Source organism: Nipponia nippon, unplaced genomic scaffold, assembly GCF_047370975.1.
Source record: "Nipponia nippon isolate SJK-2023a ecotype South Korea unplaced genomic scaffold, ASM4737097v1 scaffold_1, whole genome shotgun sequence".
In the NCBI taxonomy this organism is placed as follows: Eukaryota; Metazoa; Chordata; class Aves; order Pelecaniformes; family Threskiornithidae; genus Nipponia; species Nipponia nippon.
The window spans coordinates 57,669,717-57,687,863 of record NW_028262290.1 but is presented as its reverse complement, the minus strand read 5'-3'; the positions used below and the strand labels follow the sequence as shown (position 1 = coordinate 57,687,863).

Below are 18,147 nucleotides of genomic sequence, written 5' to 3'. Positions count from 1 at the left end.
AAAATATCTACATAAATATCTACATTGTCCCCGACAGTCCTATAAGCATTAACATTAGTCATAGACTTACTGCATTTAAATGCTCTTCGGTGTACGTATTTCACAATGAACAACTCAGATTTTGCCTACACTTGGCACACAGTAAAAATACATTGACTATTAAACACGGTTTTACTATTAGTATAGATAGGGAAAACGGTACTTAATGACGTTTGAGTTGGTCACAGTTTACACAGTCATCCTTATGCACATTAAAGACAAAACTGATGGCTAAACTTTTTCCAACGTGGTGTATTTTCCCAGTGTGGACAAAGAGTTGAGCTGGTTAGGGAAAAACGTTCCTCAATCATTTTCTAATTTTTCCCCTCCTGTTTAGGGGATCTAGCGACAACCTGTGCATCACAGATCAGGTAAGCTAGTTATGCTGCTTAACTCCTGTCCTTCATTCTAATGTAAGTATTTTTTCTAAAAACTTGAAAACATCTGCAATATTAAACAAACAAAAAATATTCAAATTATAAAGTGGAACTAGAAGATTTTGGGTGCATTCATTTTACTTTCACTAAATCTGATTATTAGGATTCATATCCCAGTTCTTACAAACTTCTAATTTGGTCTCATCAAAAGCTGTAGTAAAACAGAGCAGAGTTCATTTGATATGCTGTACAAAGAGAAGTGAGAAGGACCAGACCTGTATCTGTACCGCACCAAACACTTTCCAGGAAGTAATGAAGCTGTACTGATACTTTCTAGACAGAATAATGATGTCTTTGGCAAAGAGCAGCACTAACAATTATTTCGCAGCAATCAGAAAGACAAACCGGTATCTGTGACTGCATTGTACTGAAAGAGCCTGTGACTCCTCCACAATAACCTTTAATATGAAACACAGTAACAGCTTTTACAAGGTCTTAAGGAAGACAGTACCCTTTTTTTTCCACAGATAGGTAAACGGAAAGACACGGATAAAGTACCCCAAGGCCAAACCAGGTAAGCCATTCTCGAGTAAAGCTACATGTCGAAGCTCTTTTTCCTGATCTAGTTTGCCCTTTCGCTTCCCCTCTGTAAATAAGGAAGACAAAAGTCATAAGAAGCTGAAATAATGCATAACAGATACCAAAAATCAGCATGATACGTGATTACAGCCTGCTCCGAGCAGCTCACAAATTGAGAAGAATTCAAACAATAGCACATGTTCTGTGATTTGGACATTGAGAATTCCCTTGACTCCTATTCATATGAGCAAGCTATTGAGAAACACTGACATTTGGGCAATAAAAAAACACACCAAGAGAACACTGATTTCCCAATACAACTGCCATTGTAGTTTTCCTAGCTGTAAACTGATTCCCCACCTCCATCTCCACTGCTGATTTGCCACAGCTTCTTTAACCAGTGCTGACAACAGGCCATTCACATCGCTGCGCGTTGTATCGCACAGTTTCAGACTGACCCTTTAGAAAGGCATCTAACTGTATCTCAGACTACCAACAAGGAAAACACAAAGCAACATGCCATGATTTCCGAAAGAGAGAGAACGGGGCGGGCGGGGGGGAGAGGAGGAATGCTTTCAATTTAGTCCCATTCTTCAACTAGAACAGAATATTACAAATAGAATAGCCAAAAGATCCCCAAACCTGTATAATTGCACTAAATGGGCTTACCAACCAGCCTGCTGTAAAACCGACAAGCAAATAAGATTAGTGAAAAAACAGCTTCCATACTGTTTTATCTTACTGTAATCAGACAACTTACACCACCAGAACAAAAATCAGCCTTGAGCTTTGTGAACAGAATACAATGCAACACAAGCACAGTCATTCTAAGAAACCAAAGCCAATTTACCTCTAATTCAATCTTGCACAAGAACAGAGTCATGCAGTGACCTGGAAGGATTTTTGTTTTTAAAATGGAGAAACACTGCTGCTTGCGATATTCTAGGAATACGCACAATACTGGATCATCATGCCTTGTTTCAAAGTCTGCAGAACGTCTCCGGCATTGTCTGACTACAGTATGAAGCTGCAGATTTGGCTCTATACCACATCTCAGCATACTCCTCTGAAAGCCATCACCCCCAAATAATCTGTGAAATACTTATCAGCTGGAGACTAAACAGTGCCTTGGGGAGGGAATGGTATAGGGGAAGCAACAGAGGGGACTGGAAGACAAGATGAGGGACTAAGAGGCAAAGCCCCATGTAGTGCAGCAGCTAGGCTGCAGGGGGGGAGGAAGGAAAACAGCTTATTTTCAGAGCCCCCTTACCTTCTCAAGCTGGTAGCAGATCTGGAAGTCATGACTCTGGGGAGAAATATTCTGTATTACCTGCACATATGTAACACACGCACTGTTGCTCGCACAACTGTATATACGGAAAAATATGGAATTTTAAATGCAGAAAATTGCAACTGGTAAGTCACTTCTAGCTCAGAGCACCAGACAAGGTACGCAGAAGAGCAAGTCACAGATTTGAATGGATGCCTGCAACTGTATTACATTTAACCCAGAGAAGAGATGCTTTGGGAAAGGTTTTGAGTTTAAACACGTGAGCAGCTCCAGGGAAGGCACGCAAAACCCAACCCGTGGCCCCATCACAGAACAAAAAAAGACAACGAAACAGCCACGAACGAAGGGAAGCACCTCTTCTGCATGGCCAGTCGCTCCTGTCCTGCCGCACACAGTCTGCTGTCACATTCCCTGTCGCTCAAAATCTTCCACTGTTGATGGGAAGCATTTTTGTTGCTGTTACTGTTATTAAGTGTTGAAGGTTAATGCAATTCCGTGTATTTTCTTTCCTTCACACTCCTTATTGGCCTCTAGCGCATAACAAACAGGAGATTAATTTCAATGCCCTCTTCTACTTTCACTTTGAGACACAATTAGGATTTGATTACTTCACCTCTTAGCAAGAGAGAAATAAATAAGGAGTCCTCACATTCCTCAGAAATAAGCTCAAGTGCTTCATCTAACTGGGCACTTTAGGATTTAAGAATTTCAGCTGAGGCCATATAATTGGGAGAAGAAATGCTCCTTTCAATTGAAAAGGTAGTTTCTTACAGACAAAGAGTATTTCACACTTAAATAAATATTTAAAATGACATGGTTCTAGGAAGCTTGTTTCCTGAAACCAGGTTCTACTTGTTACTTTCTTTCTGCAAGGTTTTCATCATCTGAGAAGGAAATATGTTACCTACCTACTTTTAAACTATATAAAAGCAGAAATGCATATAAAACTTAATATTTGATTTGTCAATAGTTTGAATATTTATGCACACTGTGCAACATCTGAAAATTTCCCACATACTTTAGTGGGAGTTTCTGATGGATTCTTTTTACTTGAGAATCACGAAGCAAGAACGGATTTAGTAAAAAATGAAAACATCTGTTCTGAAAGAAATGCCCATTTCTCCCTTTTTCTCCTGTTGGTATGCTTTGTGTGATTACATCAAATGAGTGCATACCTTTATAAGTGAGGTGGTACTGTATGTAAAGACCTTGGGGTCTCCTCTCCCACTATGTTATGAACTCTCTTGTGGAAACAATTTGCAGTGTAGGTCGAGAGTGCCAAATGCACTGTAATGAATCCTCGCAGGGATATGGTAAGGGTTTGCAAATGCCCACAACACTCACAAGGTTTTCCATCTGCCATTATCTCCTTATCGGATTTACAGCGGACTCCTAGCAGAAAGCAGAACCATTTCAAAATGCATGGACTGTACTCCTGAAGTTGGTCTAAAACGAAAAGAAGTCTTTTCCCTTCTTTCCTCCCCTTTTTTTCCTTAAACTCAATTTTGTGGTTCCTCTGGAAACAGTGCCCTCTCTGTCATGCACGCCCAGATTTAGCACTTATCAAGCAAATCGCTACATATGATGTTCTCTTCCTTCATCACAAGGTATGAAGAAGGAGCCACATGCCCGGATAGAATGGAATTGCCACAATAAGAGTAATGCGAAAAGCAGACTCCTATCAAGACATTTTTTACAGACAAATGAAAAGAGCCCCCAACTGTGTTATGAACAACAGAAAAATATAATTGCATTACACAATACAAATACTAAGGTGATTTCAAAGTTGGGTCAGATGGGTCTGATAATGGTCTGTTCCCTAATAGGATGCAGTAACAAAATCACATATAAGAACTTCTTCAACGTATAAACGCAAAGCCTTTAGTTCATTGAAAAATGCTACAGTGCTCTCTAGTCTTCACAGATACACGATAATGTCTGAATGAACAGCCCTGCATTCTGCCTGTGCAAATAACATAAAATAGAAAAGTATGAAATTATTAAAAAAAAGTCAAAGGAGGCTTGGGAATAGTAGATAGAATAAGCCAGCTTTACATATCCAAGTAGATAGGTGAACCTCACTGTGACTGACCAAGCTGACGCATTACCTATCTATCTCAAGAGCCCAGAGGCCCATATCATAGCAAATGGTCTACCTGTCAAGAATAAAACTATGAACAAACAAACCAGGGTAAAGTAAAGAAACAGATCTGCAGAGACTATTAGTAAGTGGAGAGAAGAAAGAGAAATATGTCAGCCAACAAAAAGAGATACAGTTGTAATTTAGATCCAGACCACAAGTCAGTCATAGGGTCTGTGCACTGGAACAGACGAAAAAGGACAATGCCAGTAAGACCCAAACATGCTGGATTCTGCTCAGAAGACTTCCAGCCAGTGTTGCAACAACTGCTGCACATGTGTAAGATGAAAAAGCTCCAGAAAATAAGAAGCTTTTACGCTGAAATCTCTCCAAACCAGTGTGATAGCAAGATATGCCTCTGTCTCCATTTTAAGAGAGAAAACTTATGAAAGATCAGCAATTCTTAACTTGCCAAGAGTTGGAGAAAGTGAGTGAGTCCTCTGAAGAAGTCATCTCTTTCACAAGTTTTCAGAAACTTCTGTCGAGGTACAGGGAAATACTGAGTGTTGTGCCTACAGAGCACTGTTCTTGCCCGTCCTTTTGGCGGTGGGCTTATCCACTGTTTTCAGGGAAAGAGGGCAGTAACACACCTGTTAAAAGAGAAACCCTCCCCAGTGCTCTGAGATCCACAGAAAAAGACAACTACAATCAATCTTATTAGAGGCAGAGTGAAACTGGGACTTTTCACTTGAAAAGCCTTTTGTATTTTTCCTCCAGAAAAAAGTGTATTGTGGTCCTAGCCTACTCGCGCAGAAGATGCTCATCTTCTGGAAAAACAAGGCTAGACAAGATGAAGAACCCAGTCTTGCTTTTGGAGAAAGACACTTGTTTTAAGCTCATCACACAGGCTGAAGGGTTCAGAAGAGTAAATATTTTGGAACTGTCCTTCAATTACTTCCTTCCTAAAGAAATTCACGGAATGTCTATAGAAGATTATTTGCTGAATTTTTTTCTTTGTTGTTAAAGGCATTTCTTTGTGTATTTCCGTTTTTGTGGTCTTTTCCTTTAGATTCACGGTAACATCACAATAACAGTAATTAACGTCACAATAAGAATCTAGCTTACTGTAACTGCCTTTTACCTAGGCTTGCTAATTGCTTGGAACGTAGCTGTGTATTTACTCACATTTCTGAATATTCACCTGCGCTGTGCTCTTCATATATGCGGAAATACAAGAATTCCCTAGCAGAATTTCTCTTTGGTTGCTTTCAGAATCTTATGTGGTGGTTTCTTCCCCCCCATATCCATTCTGCTCATTTCCATCAGGACACAGGTTAACGCCTGCCGACACTCACTGCGCAATCTCATTTATCTAACATTATGCCTTCATTAAACACACATTAGGGACTACTAGCAAGGTTATGTGTTGGTCCAGTGCTTTAAGACCATGCATTCCTGCCTAAAAATACTTACTGCTTTATTATTTTTGCCTTGTTTGTAAACCCTGTATTTATTATCTTTGCCCACCTACAGTCTTCTCTTTCTTCTTCTTTTCATCCTCTAAATACGTATAACTTGTTTATAGCTTATGTAAGAGCATTCCTAAAATCAGTTTTAATCATCATGTAATCATTCTTTCAACATATTGTATATTATGAGCTCCCTGCCAGAGGTACAGAATCCTGTATTTATAAATAAGTTAACCAATTTATATGAATAAGCTTTAACAGAGGTCTCACCTTTGCCAGTTTTACAAAACGTAATTTGTTGATTATTACTTCTGCAGTACTATCAGGTCAAAACCCGAAACTTTTGCCTGTGTTGGTTGGCAGGGATGGGAAGCGATGTGCACTCTGCACTCCCTCTACACCACAACCTCCTCTGAAGAACCTCCCGCCTTGACGTGAGACCCTACAAACATCAGCTGCCTACGAACTACGGAGGAATGAGGTGAGTAACCAGTGCATAACACAAGTTAAAGCAAAAAAAGCCAAACCAGAGAGACTTCCATGTAGTTCTTAATAGAAAATGAAACTGGGGGAAAATTAGTGACTACATGTGACCCCTTTTTTTCTCTTTTTTAAATAGTAACAATGCTGATGTAATGAAACATAGTTTACTGTCACTACTTCATACCGCGGCTTGCCAGTTGTGTAGAATGTAGCAAAATGTTTGTTCACTGGCATCTGTCTCTTTAGAGGAAAGCTTTTCAAAGCAGGCTCCAGTGTGTTCATGGAGACGATCTAGTATATGGCAAACTTGCTGAAAAAACAGTTTCTAAGACCCTGACAATGTAAGGTAATAGGCCAAAAAACTCAATGAAGATAAAAGTCATGCTGGATAAAGCAGCTCCTTTTCCAGCAGAGCTTACTTCTACATTCCCTACAGAATAAACCCTAGTGGCAATAGTGCTCTTTAACATTTTACTGCTCTTTAACAAACTATTCTTTAATAATTGCTATAGTAGTGTTGGCAACTACAGGTCTGACATAGTTGTACCAGTAAGTAAGCGGAGGCCAAGAAATTACACCCATGCTGATCATTAAACTTCTTCACAATGTGGTTGGAAAAAAACTTAATGAACAATAATTATCCAAAATCTGTACCATCGGACTTTCAGGATGCTAACATCCAGAATGCAGATCTTCTCAACCCCAACCCCATTCTTCTAAACCAGAAGAAAGGTATGGAAGCCTTCTTTTACAAAGACAAAAAATGCAAGGAGGCAAAGGCAGGAGTCAAGAAATCCATCAGCAGGCTTCGGTCAGAAAAACGTACTTAAATGTTATTTGGATATTCAGCCCAATTCCTTTGCTGTGACAAAGTATCTGAAAAACAAAAATACACCCCCAACCTCCCCCACAATGTTCATGACAGGAAACTAAAGCTGAAAACTATTCTCAGAAAAGCCATACAACTGATTTCTAGACTCACCTTTTCCTGCCTTAGCTGTTAAGTATAACTCCTTAAGATCATCTCTCTTTTTTGATTACAAATAGAGGAATTGTCAGGGGAGTAGTAAAATGAGGAAAAATCTAATTTTTGAACCAATTCTAGAACAAATGAACTTTCACAAATTTTATTCTGGAAGACAATTATTTAGTGTGTCCATTAAACAGGAACTCTACTGATAGATTTTATACATATTTTATTTTCCACTGCTTAATTTAGGCTCAAATTAAACTTTGTGTAAAAACCCACTATTATAACAAACATTTCTAATTAAATCAGAAAGAATACTTGTACAATAGACACAACTGAAACAGTTTCTCTAAAGTCAAACAAACTTTTAAAAATTTCTGGCAGCATCATTGTTGTCTTGTATTAAAATGAACAAAATTAGCTTTAACTTAATTACGAGAAGTAAAGAGACACCCTTAAACTGCTTAGTCTCCCAGTCTGACTTACCTTAAAACTGGGATTATAGCCAAACTGACAAATACCACAACTCTATTTTGGTTTAGTCTGAGGTGTAAAATTTCTTTTTCAAGCATAGAGGCTTAGCCTTCACATTTTTCCAACACAGTATAAACTGTATTTTATTTTCTTATTTCTTAACTTCTACATTCCACCATCTTTCTTTTTTCAAATCTGTTGGTGCAGCATTACTTTAGAAAAACACCGCCACCCAAACCCTGGCTTCTTGTAGATCCTAACATAAACAAGGCTGTGTACATATATTAGTGCAGAGGAGCCCATGTATGCAGAGTCTGGCCAGTGAGTAGTTCAGTAAGGAAGAAATATGACTCTTGGCCTTTCATTATCCTGTGGTGTGAAAGTATCTACTTGAAAAAAGAAAAACTGACCATCTCTAAGTCAAAAAATGCATGTGGCATTTAAGGAAAGTTGAACCCCAAGTGTACATAATTTGACAGTATCCCATATAACCTGCCATTAAATTTTCAGTGCTCTTCAGTTTCTTTTTTAAGCATCCAACTTAAGAGTTATTATACAGTTGTATTATATTAAATTTATTATGTAAACAAGTGTTTCATGGTAGGTTAGGTGTAAGGCAACAGAATACGGAAAACACTTTTCTCTACAGCATAGTAAAAAAAAAAAATCCAACAAAAATTTAAAATACATTTGTGTTACATAATGATAAGCTTATTAATAGGCTAACGTATTCTTTAACCAACTAATCTTTTCTGCTGAGAACATGCACACACTCGACCATGAATTGTAAATGAACAGACTCAATTAAATTCTCTATTAATCAACATAAGCTGGAGAAGTGGAGTAAATAACATTCCCTGCAATATAATGAAGCTGGCTTTGGTCATAGTTTATTCGTTCTCCCACGCATATACTGGAAGAGTCCTAAACCAAGAACAGCATATAAATAACACCAGAACTGACAGAATGACCTACAACTTCCTTCTGAAATCTACTCATAAATCCTGCATGCAGATTCTAGATAACCAACATCTGCAGTTTTATTTCATTTGAAGACGTTTTGAGATGCTGACGCTGAGCAACTATTCACAATCAGGACTTCTGGAGTTAAGCTCTATCAGCCCGATTACTCTAAATGATGCTTAGTTTTACTCCTTCTTTGACTTGATAGTAGGGAATACACAGGATTTAAGGTTCTCTTTACTGACAGTTATCTGGATTCTAGACAGACATCAACTTTCAAAGCAACTTTCAAAGGCTGCTTATTAACTTCGCTATTTTCCATTCATATATTTTAAAAAGACCTCATGTTATTTGTAATACACAAAATTCAAACAAAACGTCCCTCAATAAAGTTCAGTCCTGCAGAGAAGCCTTCCCTTCCCCCTGCTCATTATCCCAGATTCTGGCCATTTGCACCACACTGGCCCACTGTGCCAGTTCACTGACTCAGCCCTGTACCAGTACCTAGTCACTTCTGTCCTCACTGCTATGATGTAAAATAAATACAGCTTTTCCTCTTTAATAATAAACGCAACAGAATGCTCTTCCTTTGTTTTGAAGGATATTAATGCTTTAAGAGCGTATATACTGAGGGTGCTGCCGAGTGTCTTGATTCTTTAGCAGGCTTTTGCTCTGCCTCTAAAAGCGCTTGAAGTGCGTATTGCAAATAAAATTGCAAAAGCATCTGAAAGTCTGCAGTTTACCTCTGCAGAAGGGATACGGAAAAACATATCTCCAAATTAGATATAGGCTACTAACACAGAAAACTAAATGCAGACAAGCTCAGCTGACGGACCTATTTGCAATCCTCTAATTCGCTTAATGGATCGTGTTTCCAAATGGGGCTGAGTTGCTGTGTTACACTAACATGCCCTGCACCTACTATTACATCGCGTGTGCAAACAGTCAGGAAAAAAAATGAAGAAAACATTCATCAGGCATTCAGGAAAAACTGAAAAATATTGTTGACTAGGGAGGAAAGAACTCAACAGAATAAAGTCAGCTTTGCGATATTTTTCAAAGGAAACTAGAAATGTTTAATAAAACATGTTGAGAAGAGTCAAAGTGTACTTTCATGCATCTGTCATAACTTTGCTTGGTCTTTAGACTTTATTACTACCTTAAATCGAGGTTAAGGAATATTTTATGTTTTCCTGCCTTACATTTTCAACCTGTTTGCTTGTTCTAAAACAGCAGAAAACAGACCGTCAGGCACAGAGAAGTGTGTAGGAAAATGTATGGTTTAATTTTATGTTTGAGCAGCCCATCTAGGGCTGCTTAAAGGCTTCTCCAATGGTAACTAGTTAATAGGAAAAATATTTGTCATATTAATTTTTAAAAGACAGAGAGGGTGCTGTGTTTATAAACTATTTTCTCTCTTATTTTTTAGTTGAGAAATATTCTTGTCTTCTCGAAGTATGGAAAGCATTTGTGAACTGAAGTGGCTAAACCAGGCGGGTACATGCCCATATGCCATACTGGCTATTTGTGAATGTTATTTTCATACTGCTACTTCCTCCAAATTGAAAATACAAATGCATTTGGGGGGTTTCTACAGCTGCTGCTTCTTCCATATTTTTGTACTTCTAATTACCAGTACTGTAACATCATGGTCACATTTTCATTACCAAAATTAAGATAGAATTGGTTAAGTCTAATGATTTTTTTTCATAAGTGAGGGCAAAAAGGGGAACAACAACAACAAAAAAATCATGGCAACAGTTGAAAAGGTTATTTAAGAGAATTCCCAGTGCATATTTTAAGAAACCACAATTCTGCCTCTCAAGAGTATGTTCTACTAGGTAGTAAACAGTGAAAAATTTAAAGCATTACACACTGCAGAATGACTTTTGTCCTATCTAGCAACCATGTCTGTTTAGAAGACTCATCAGTAAGGCTAAATTACTTACTCTATAATTATAACCCCCACTCTTTTTTTCTGTCATTAAATAACAATTTACTGGTTGGTTAAGGTTTATAGTTTAAATCAGGTAAGGGGAGAAAACCTCTTCATGAATTAACCAAACAAAATTTGCTTCTAACTTATGTAATGAATTTTTAAGATTTGAAAGTCATACTGCATGAGAGATCTTAAAAAGAAAAATGAAGAAACTTCAGTGAGTTGTTTATATATGAACCAGAACAGAATTTTAGATGGAAGAAAATCATATTTCTATAGTTTTCCCATATCACCATCAAAAATTTAGTTACATGAGGAATGAAACATTTATAATTAATACTTCTCCTAATTTTTCTCAGTAAAAAGTTTTTGTCCTATATTTAATAAGCAGTTACCAAGTTCAAAAAGAATCACTACTTTTAAAAATAATATTCTCTAGCTTATAATCAGTATGTTTACCTTAATTTATCATACATACATCCACATTTACTTCGCCATCCCTTATGATGAAAGAAATTTTATTAAAGAAAAAAGGCGAAGATGAAAGAGGGTTCTAAGTTTGTTGCACACCTTCTGGCTCTAGTCTGCCAGTAAAAAGCATGTTTCAAATGTGAATCTGAAGCCACAGTCATACACATTACATTTGAAAATAAATGTTGCCGCCATGTGTAAAGCACTTAAAAAATGTTAAGACCATGATTCTTTGATCAGTATGCAAGACAACTTCTCTCCTCCTCCCCACTCCTTGAGCTACTCCTTCCCACTCTCCCTCTGCTCCCCTCCTTTCCACAACAAAAACATGATTTCAGCAGTTGCATTTCATGGGCCTGCTTCCCTTTCAATGAGCCGCCTTACTTTCTCAGGCACGCACAAAGAAATACCAAGACGTCTTCAAGGTACGCAGTGAACAGAGAAAGCACAAACAGGACTTTGCAAACCCAAGGCTGGACATGTCACGCTCCGGGATGGGTGTCTGCACAAAGCACTTGATTGTCTTCCCTCTCCACACTTCATCATCTTCCCTCTCCATTTCTGTTTTCTCTACACGGGCATAACGGTCCTAACGAGAACCAAGTCTGGCACTGGGTGTGTTAGCACACAGGTGGCATGTTTTGGAGCAAAAGGACGTCAAAATCTTTCCAAACACAGAGATGGCAGTGTGTCATACACTGTAGTGCTCCCAGGCAGTTTGAAAAAGCCGGCCGATTTAAAGGAAGTCATTTGGGGTTTTGTCTCAAATGATGTCAGAACACACAGATACCACACTGCTGCTCCAGGGACAAAAAGAAAGACTTACAGTTCCTTAATTTTTTTTCCCTAAGTGGTGCGGATACTCTGATTATCGACCTTTGTTACTTGTCAGTTTAAATATAGATTGCTGGATTAATGATTTCACAGAAAATACGTCTGCATAAACTAGAGAACAGTCTCTTATTCTAATACAACTGTGTTTATATTTTCTGTTGCAGTTCTGTCACGCTACATGCAAGCACACCAGGTCAGATTCTTCTGGCCTCTTGTTGGTTATCTTCCTGGAGAACATAAATGATGAAGACAGTATTCTCGGTTCCTTCAGCTATAGAGAACAGGGGTGCTGTGGGGCTCCTCCCATCCAACTTTGGAAGGTATCTATTTTTTGGGTGACCTTTACTACCTGAATTACCCGTACACAGCAGTTACTATGAAGAAACCTGGGACAGGGCCGACAGCATACAAATCCAACTGAAGGCACCGATTCCATGCATCTCCTTTGACAAAGACATATGATATCGGATATATCAAACATGTCTGATGGGCTGCAACAGGCAGCCACTAATTGATACAGCCAATTATCAGTGACAGTTTTATGCAAAATATTAAGTGGTTTGTAGCATTTTTCAGTAAAATTTCAACTCAGATCTCAAGGGTGCCCAAGAGATTATTTTTCTTTGTGTTCCAATGTTCTTAAATTAGACAGAGCTGAACAGTGTAGGCGTATGGAGAGCCCATGAACAAGCACACAAAGCAGGGCATAATCCCTGGATTTAATTCTATATATGGTGGAAATTACAAAACACACAAAAATGCTGAGATGATAGAAAGCACCTCCTTCCTGCTCTCTAATGATGAGGGGAAAAAAAAGCAATTCTGCTATTCTGCTACCAAAGCTGGGAAAGCTGAAGCCTCATACATTGTCAGAATAAAAAAACTGCTCGGTACCATCGAGATACCAGGAGTTATTATTGCATATGGCACTTTCAAAGGAGACAGAATTAGGAATGAATAAAGACTTTGGCATTGAAGAGGTTAATATCGAGAACAACTGGCACTGCTGCAGGTGGCTTGGGTTCACCGACAACTGGTGTTGGGAGGGCACCGCAGGAAGGACTTAGCTGCCACTGCATTGATGCAGCCTGTGGGTAACCTGTCTCTGTGAGAGCTTTAGCAGAATCCAATTTGGAGTATGATACAGCCAATCTTCTAGGAAAATCCCTAGAAGCAGCAGTATGAAGTAACAAATCATGAAGCCACACTAAGTGAAAGGATATGAATTGCACTAATGCTCATATTTATTTACAGTCATGAGTGTAGCCCGTGTACATACCAACACGCCGGATTGAAGTGCTACACTAGACAAAAGAAGCAGATGATGCCAAGGTAGGTTTTCTGACCTCAGACTGTAAGAGGAAATTTAGGGATGACTATGTCCATGCTAGCAGTTAAACTTAATCTCTAGGAAAGCACAAAGAAAGTCAGAAATATTCTTGGTTTCAAGAAGTGCTGCTGTTGAGGAAAAAAATTATCTGTTTTCTCACATCAGGAGTTGAATCTGTGGACAACACCAGAAAGAACTTTTTTTTTTAATTAATCCACTTAATACCAGGATAGATGCCTCAGAAGCTGGCTGAAACCCTTCTCCAAGATAGAATAACTACAAAGAAAAAGAACTCGAGGTGTGTCTTTTCCATGTATATTAGCTGAACTATAAAAATCAATTTTCTTTGGCCAAGCTCACATCCCTTGTGTTTGCTTTCCTGAGAACTTGCATAATCAAGTTTTATTAGCCCAAATGTTTGCATAGAGACCAGCTTAGGCCTTCACACATGAGTATATCAGAAGTGGCGTATTTTATCAGGGAAAGATTGATAGACAAACTGGGATAAAGTATTGGCTGAGGGCAGGGTTCCCTTGAACTCTTGGTTTACTTCCTACAGTGAGGAACTCAGGGAGCCAAAGTACAACTCTACCAGCTAGGGCCACCCATGCACGCACACGCTTTTATTTCATGTGAATGCAATGGGACAAAATTAAACTCTGGAACCTTCCATTAAACCTGAATGTAGTTATTTTTTTTCTAACAACAATGCCTTGAGCAAACTGTGCGTGACCTAATAAGAGAACTGGATGTTCTGATTTTGTCTTTTCTCTCTCCTTTCAAAAATGCCTAGTTCTGCTTGTCTACTCTTCTGCTCTAAAACGACCACCTCTTCCCTGACAGTGTTTAAGTACTGTAAGTATGCCCTATCAGGTCATTTTACCTAGTCAGCTGAATAACTGACATGTGACTAACCAAAACTAAGACAACTCAACTCTTACTTCATCAAAACAACGGACGGACGTCACCAGACTGGGAGTGCCTGATATCCCCCAACGATGACCGACGTTCTGCAAAGGTCTTCAACTTCACTGCTGTCTGTGGACACAGATCTTCAAGCAAAAAGTAACTTCAGTGGCTTTTCTGGGATTGCTAGAGCAGCCACCAGTTAGCACATGGTATGGCTTGCAGTGAAGAAAGGGGGCTTATACTACAGAAACCACTTCACCAGCATTAGGGTGAAGTGAACACACTTACATATACAACACCAAACAGGTGGTTACAACCTATAATTCTACCTCATGGTATGCTATTTGTTAAAAGGAAATGTTATACCTCTTCATTGCCAAATCAATTAATTTACTTAAATTTATGAAGTTTATAAAGGCACATAATCAACTCTTTTTCTGGGTCTTTTTTTAAATGAAGGCCATCATACCTGGACCTTTATTTGTTTCGATGTGTTCTACATTCATAGAAGTTTGATTTGCAGTTCCCTTCCATGGATACAGAAAATTTGGCCATTCGATAACTAGTATGGAGAAACTGAAGTATTAAAAAATGGAATTGCATTCATCTTATAGGAAACTATTTAGCTTTTAGAAAACTGTCCCAGTATTGCAAGAATTTTTTAATGAACATATTTTGGTCTATTATTTATATACTAGACAGTTCAATGCCAAGACAGCACTAATTCACAATCTGAAAGTCCCTTATATACCTAGAATTTGCTGAATATAAAATATGTGAATATGGACATAATCACCGTAGTTCAAAATAAGTTAAAGCTAACCAAAGTAAGGTGTAAGATTTATCATCATAAACAAAACCAACCTGCTGAAATCTAGATAAGTCAAATTGGGACACAACTAAGTCAAAGCAATTTTTCAAATTAAGTATCATTTTTTAAAATGAAACTTGAAATTTAACTTGAAAGAAATATTAAATCAGAAGACAGGGAAAACAATAACCTGCCAGTTTTATGATGTTAATCTCCAAGAAATATATGAAGGTCATTAAGGAAAAAATATGGTTTATGGCCATGCGATACTTCCCCCTCCAAGAGTTACATAAATATCTTTATGGTTAGTGACAAAGAACAATTCAGATCTTCGCTTATGATACATTTGCCAGTGTCAGACCACAAGGTCTGACCTCCGGCTTGGTAACAACTTGGTGTCTGTTACAAATATCACATGATGTACCAACACAACACTTAGAAGAAGTGCAGATACATGGAGAGTCATGTAACAACATCAAAATGGTTTGACAAGCAGGCCCTCATCCTCATTTCCGTGAAGGAACAGTACCCTGGTAATTTAAAAGGGCATTAAAGAACAAGGAAAAGCAACTTTCAGGCCTAATATAAAGAAAACATTTGCCTTTGTGTCTTTCTACTACCTCTGTTTCCAGAAAAATATTTCTCCCACAGTAATAAAGAAAATTAGGTTAAGTTTTAAAAATACAGAAGCTCTGTACTGTAGCCAAATTAAACTATTCCAAAACACACTGTATTTGTAACTCACTTTACAGTCATTAAGTTGGGCTGCTGACTTTATAATTTGCTAATAATGCTTTTCAGTATTTTAAGTCAGCCGCCCAACTTGTATTCCAATGATATTTTTAACACATGTTGAGATTTTTTTGGTTTTGCCTTGTTTTTTTCTTTAAGCAGAGAAATTAATGGTGACCTACTGATAATGTTTGTTCTTCACTATCAAGTAAAAGATTAGGATTTAGCTGATGGCGTGGGATGTTTCTCCCAAAGCCAGTGTAATGAAAACACTGCAGATGTTTCAAAATCCCACAGTAAGCACGTGTATCAGCATTACACCCTGTCCCTTTTTTCCTTTACCAATTAAAGATGACCATGGACAGGTCCTGAGAGAAATACCATCAGCTCCTGCTGAGCCAGAAAGACAGCACCCTCACAGTCAGTATTTTCTAAGTGCACATAAGAGAACGTTATGTGCATACCAGAATTGTATTTCTAACCTAGTCTCACACGCTCTGTCAGTTACAAGGCGGGCATGACCCCAGCACTCTGAATAAGGTCCATCCAATGCCAGCACAGAAATGTTCCTCTGGATAAAGCAACTACTGTCGTTGTGCAATATGTAAATACGTGCGTGCAGCAAAGACACAGCAACTTTTAAATGTCCTTTTCATTGACTCTATTGGTACTGTTTTAATTTTCAAGGCACGATGGAGGGGCAGATAAAAGTTGGGTGTATTTTTAGTACCTTCTTTCTGTTAGGATTATACTTCACTATTTTAAATCATCAATACCTATGAGACAAAGGCTGCTTGATTAGAACAATGACACGGCTATTCCCGAGTTTCAAGTCTCTGCTCTAAGACTGAAGGTTTGTAAACGTGGACAAGCCACTTAGCTGTTACATTTTCAGGTAGATCATGAAATGGAAAGCACAGATACACTCAAGGGATATTTAAGTATCAAATACTATTTCATAAAGTGTCTTGAAAGTGAGGAATTATGCAAGTGTTGTATTTACTACTATAATAAATAATCTCAGAATACAGAAAAAGCAAGCCAGTTAGACGATATGGAGGGAAGATACATAGAAAAAAACCCAATAATCTTCCTTTAAGCTTTTAGGAAAAAAGGTAGTAGGATTTAGTTTTATGTTTCAGGACAGTGGACTTCATTCTAGATCCATTTTTTTCCCCATTTGTGTTTTGGTTTTGGACATAACACAAGACTTAACGTTCTTCGTCTTGTCAAAGCCTGTAGATAGGCATCATTTTTTTAAGGGAAAGCACAGTACCATTAATACTATAATTCAGTGTCTTCCTTTTTTTGCCTGGTCCTTTCAGCAGCGTTTTCCAAAGCAGGACTGGGAGACACATTGACCTTTACTGATCAGTAAAGTAAGTTTTACATTCATTTATTTTAAATACATGTCATTATTCTATTTTCTTGGTCTGATGTCTTATTTGAGTGTATTAATAGATATCATAAACAGTCAGTCTGGACTTTTCAGCAAGCATAGCTCAGATCTGTACCATGGCGGAGGTGGTGGGGGAGGGCAGAGGGGGAATCCACTGATCACAATTTAGGACAACTTTCTGGGTTTTTTTTTGTGTAGAACCACTGCTTTCATTTCTAGCCACTCTGGACTGTGAGCAAATGCCCAAGTTTTGGTAAATTCAGTCCACTGAGGTCAAATGAGTTCCTTCCTACACATAGGCAATTTTCCCTTGCTTCCATGTGCTGATGAATCATTACTGGATCCTTCACTTTCCCAAAAATAGTCTGGAATGAGGGAAAAGAAACTATGACCCGCAGCACCGAAATTCCCCATTGCGGCAGAAGTGCGGCAAGTCCTTTAGCGACACGGCCCATTTCCTCTGCTTCAGCCTTGGCACCGAGAGCAGAGAGGACAGAAAAACAAAACACTGAGCGCTACAACAGACTGGTGGCATTGCTGCTCACCATACCACCAATTAGTCAAATCATAACACGCTAGAGTGTGTTCTCTGAAAACCCTAAATCACATAGCAACTGTAAGAGTACACATTTTCACAATAGCAGTTCACATGAAATGTACATTTTTGGTCAAAGTCTAATTCAGAGCTGGGTTATTACCGAGAACAGCTGAGTTTTGTAGCCGTGGCATGCTAATGTACTATTTCCTGATTAATCTGTTTTCATCAATGTGCTGTGTATTTATGATTTGTACCTTCACAATCTACTACACATCTCTTCTCAGAACATTTCCAATCAGATGAACCTGTTTAAGGATTATGACTGTGTTAGGCACACATGTACTGCTTCACTTGATGTATATGAAGGAGAGAATACCAAATGTACTATCTTTAATTCAATACTGCTTATCATTTTTTTCCCCCAGAAAATATATTAGTCATGCAGGTATGCATCCGGTT

The 18,147-nt window shown here is 38.3% G+C and overlaps 1 protein-coding gene across 2 annotated transcripts in view; it reads right to left on the bottom strand.

Annotated features, from left to right (window-relative positions):
- GNAL (G protein subunit alpha L) overlaps window positions 1–18,147 on the bottom strand; it is a 196,556-nt gene that overhangs the window by 40,757 nt on the left and 137,652 nt on the right. The window lies entirely within an intron of this gene.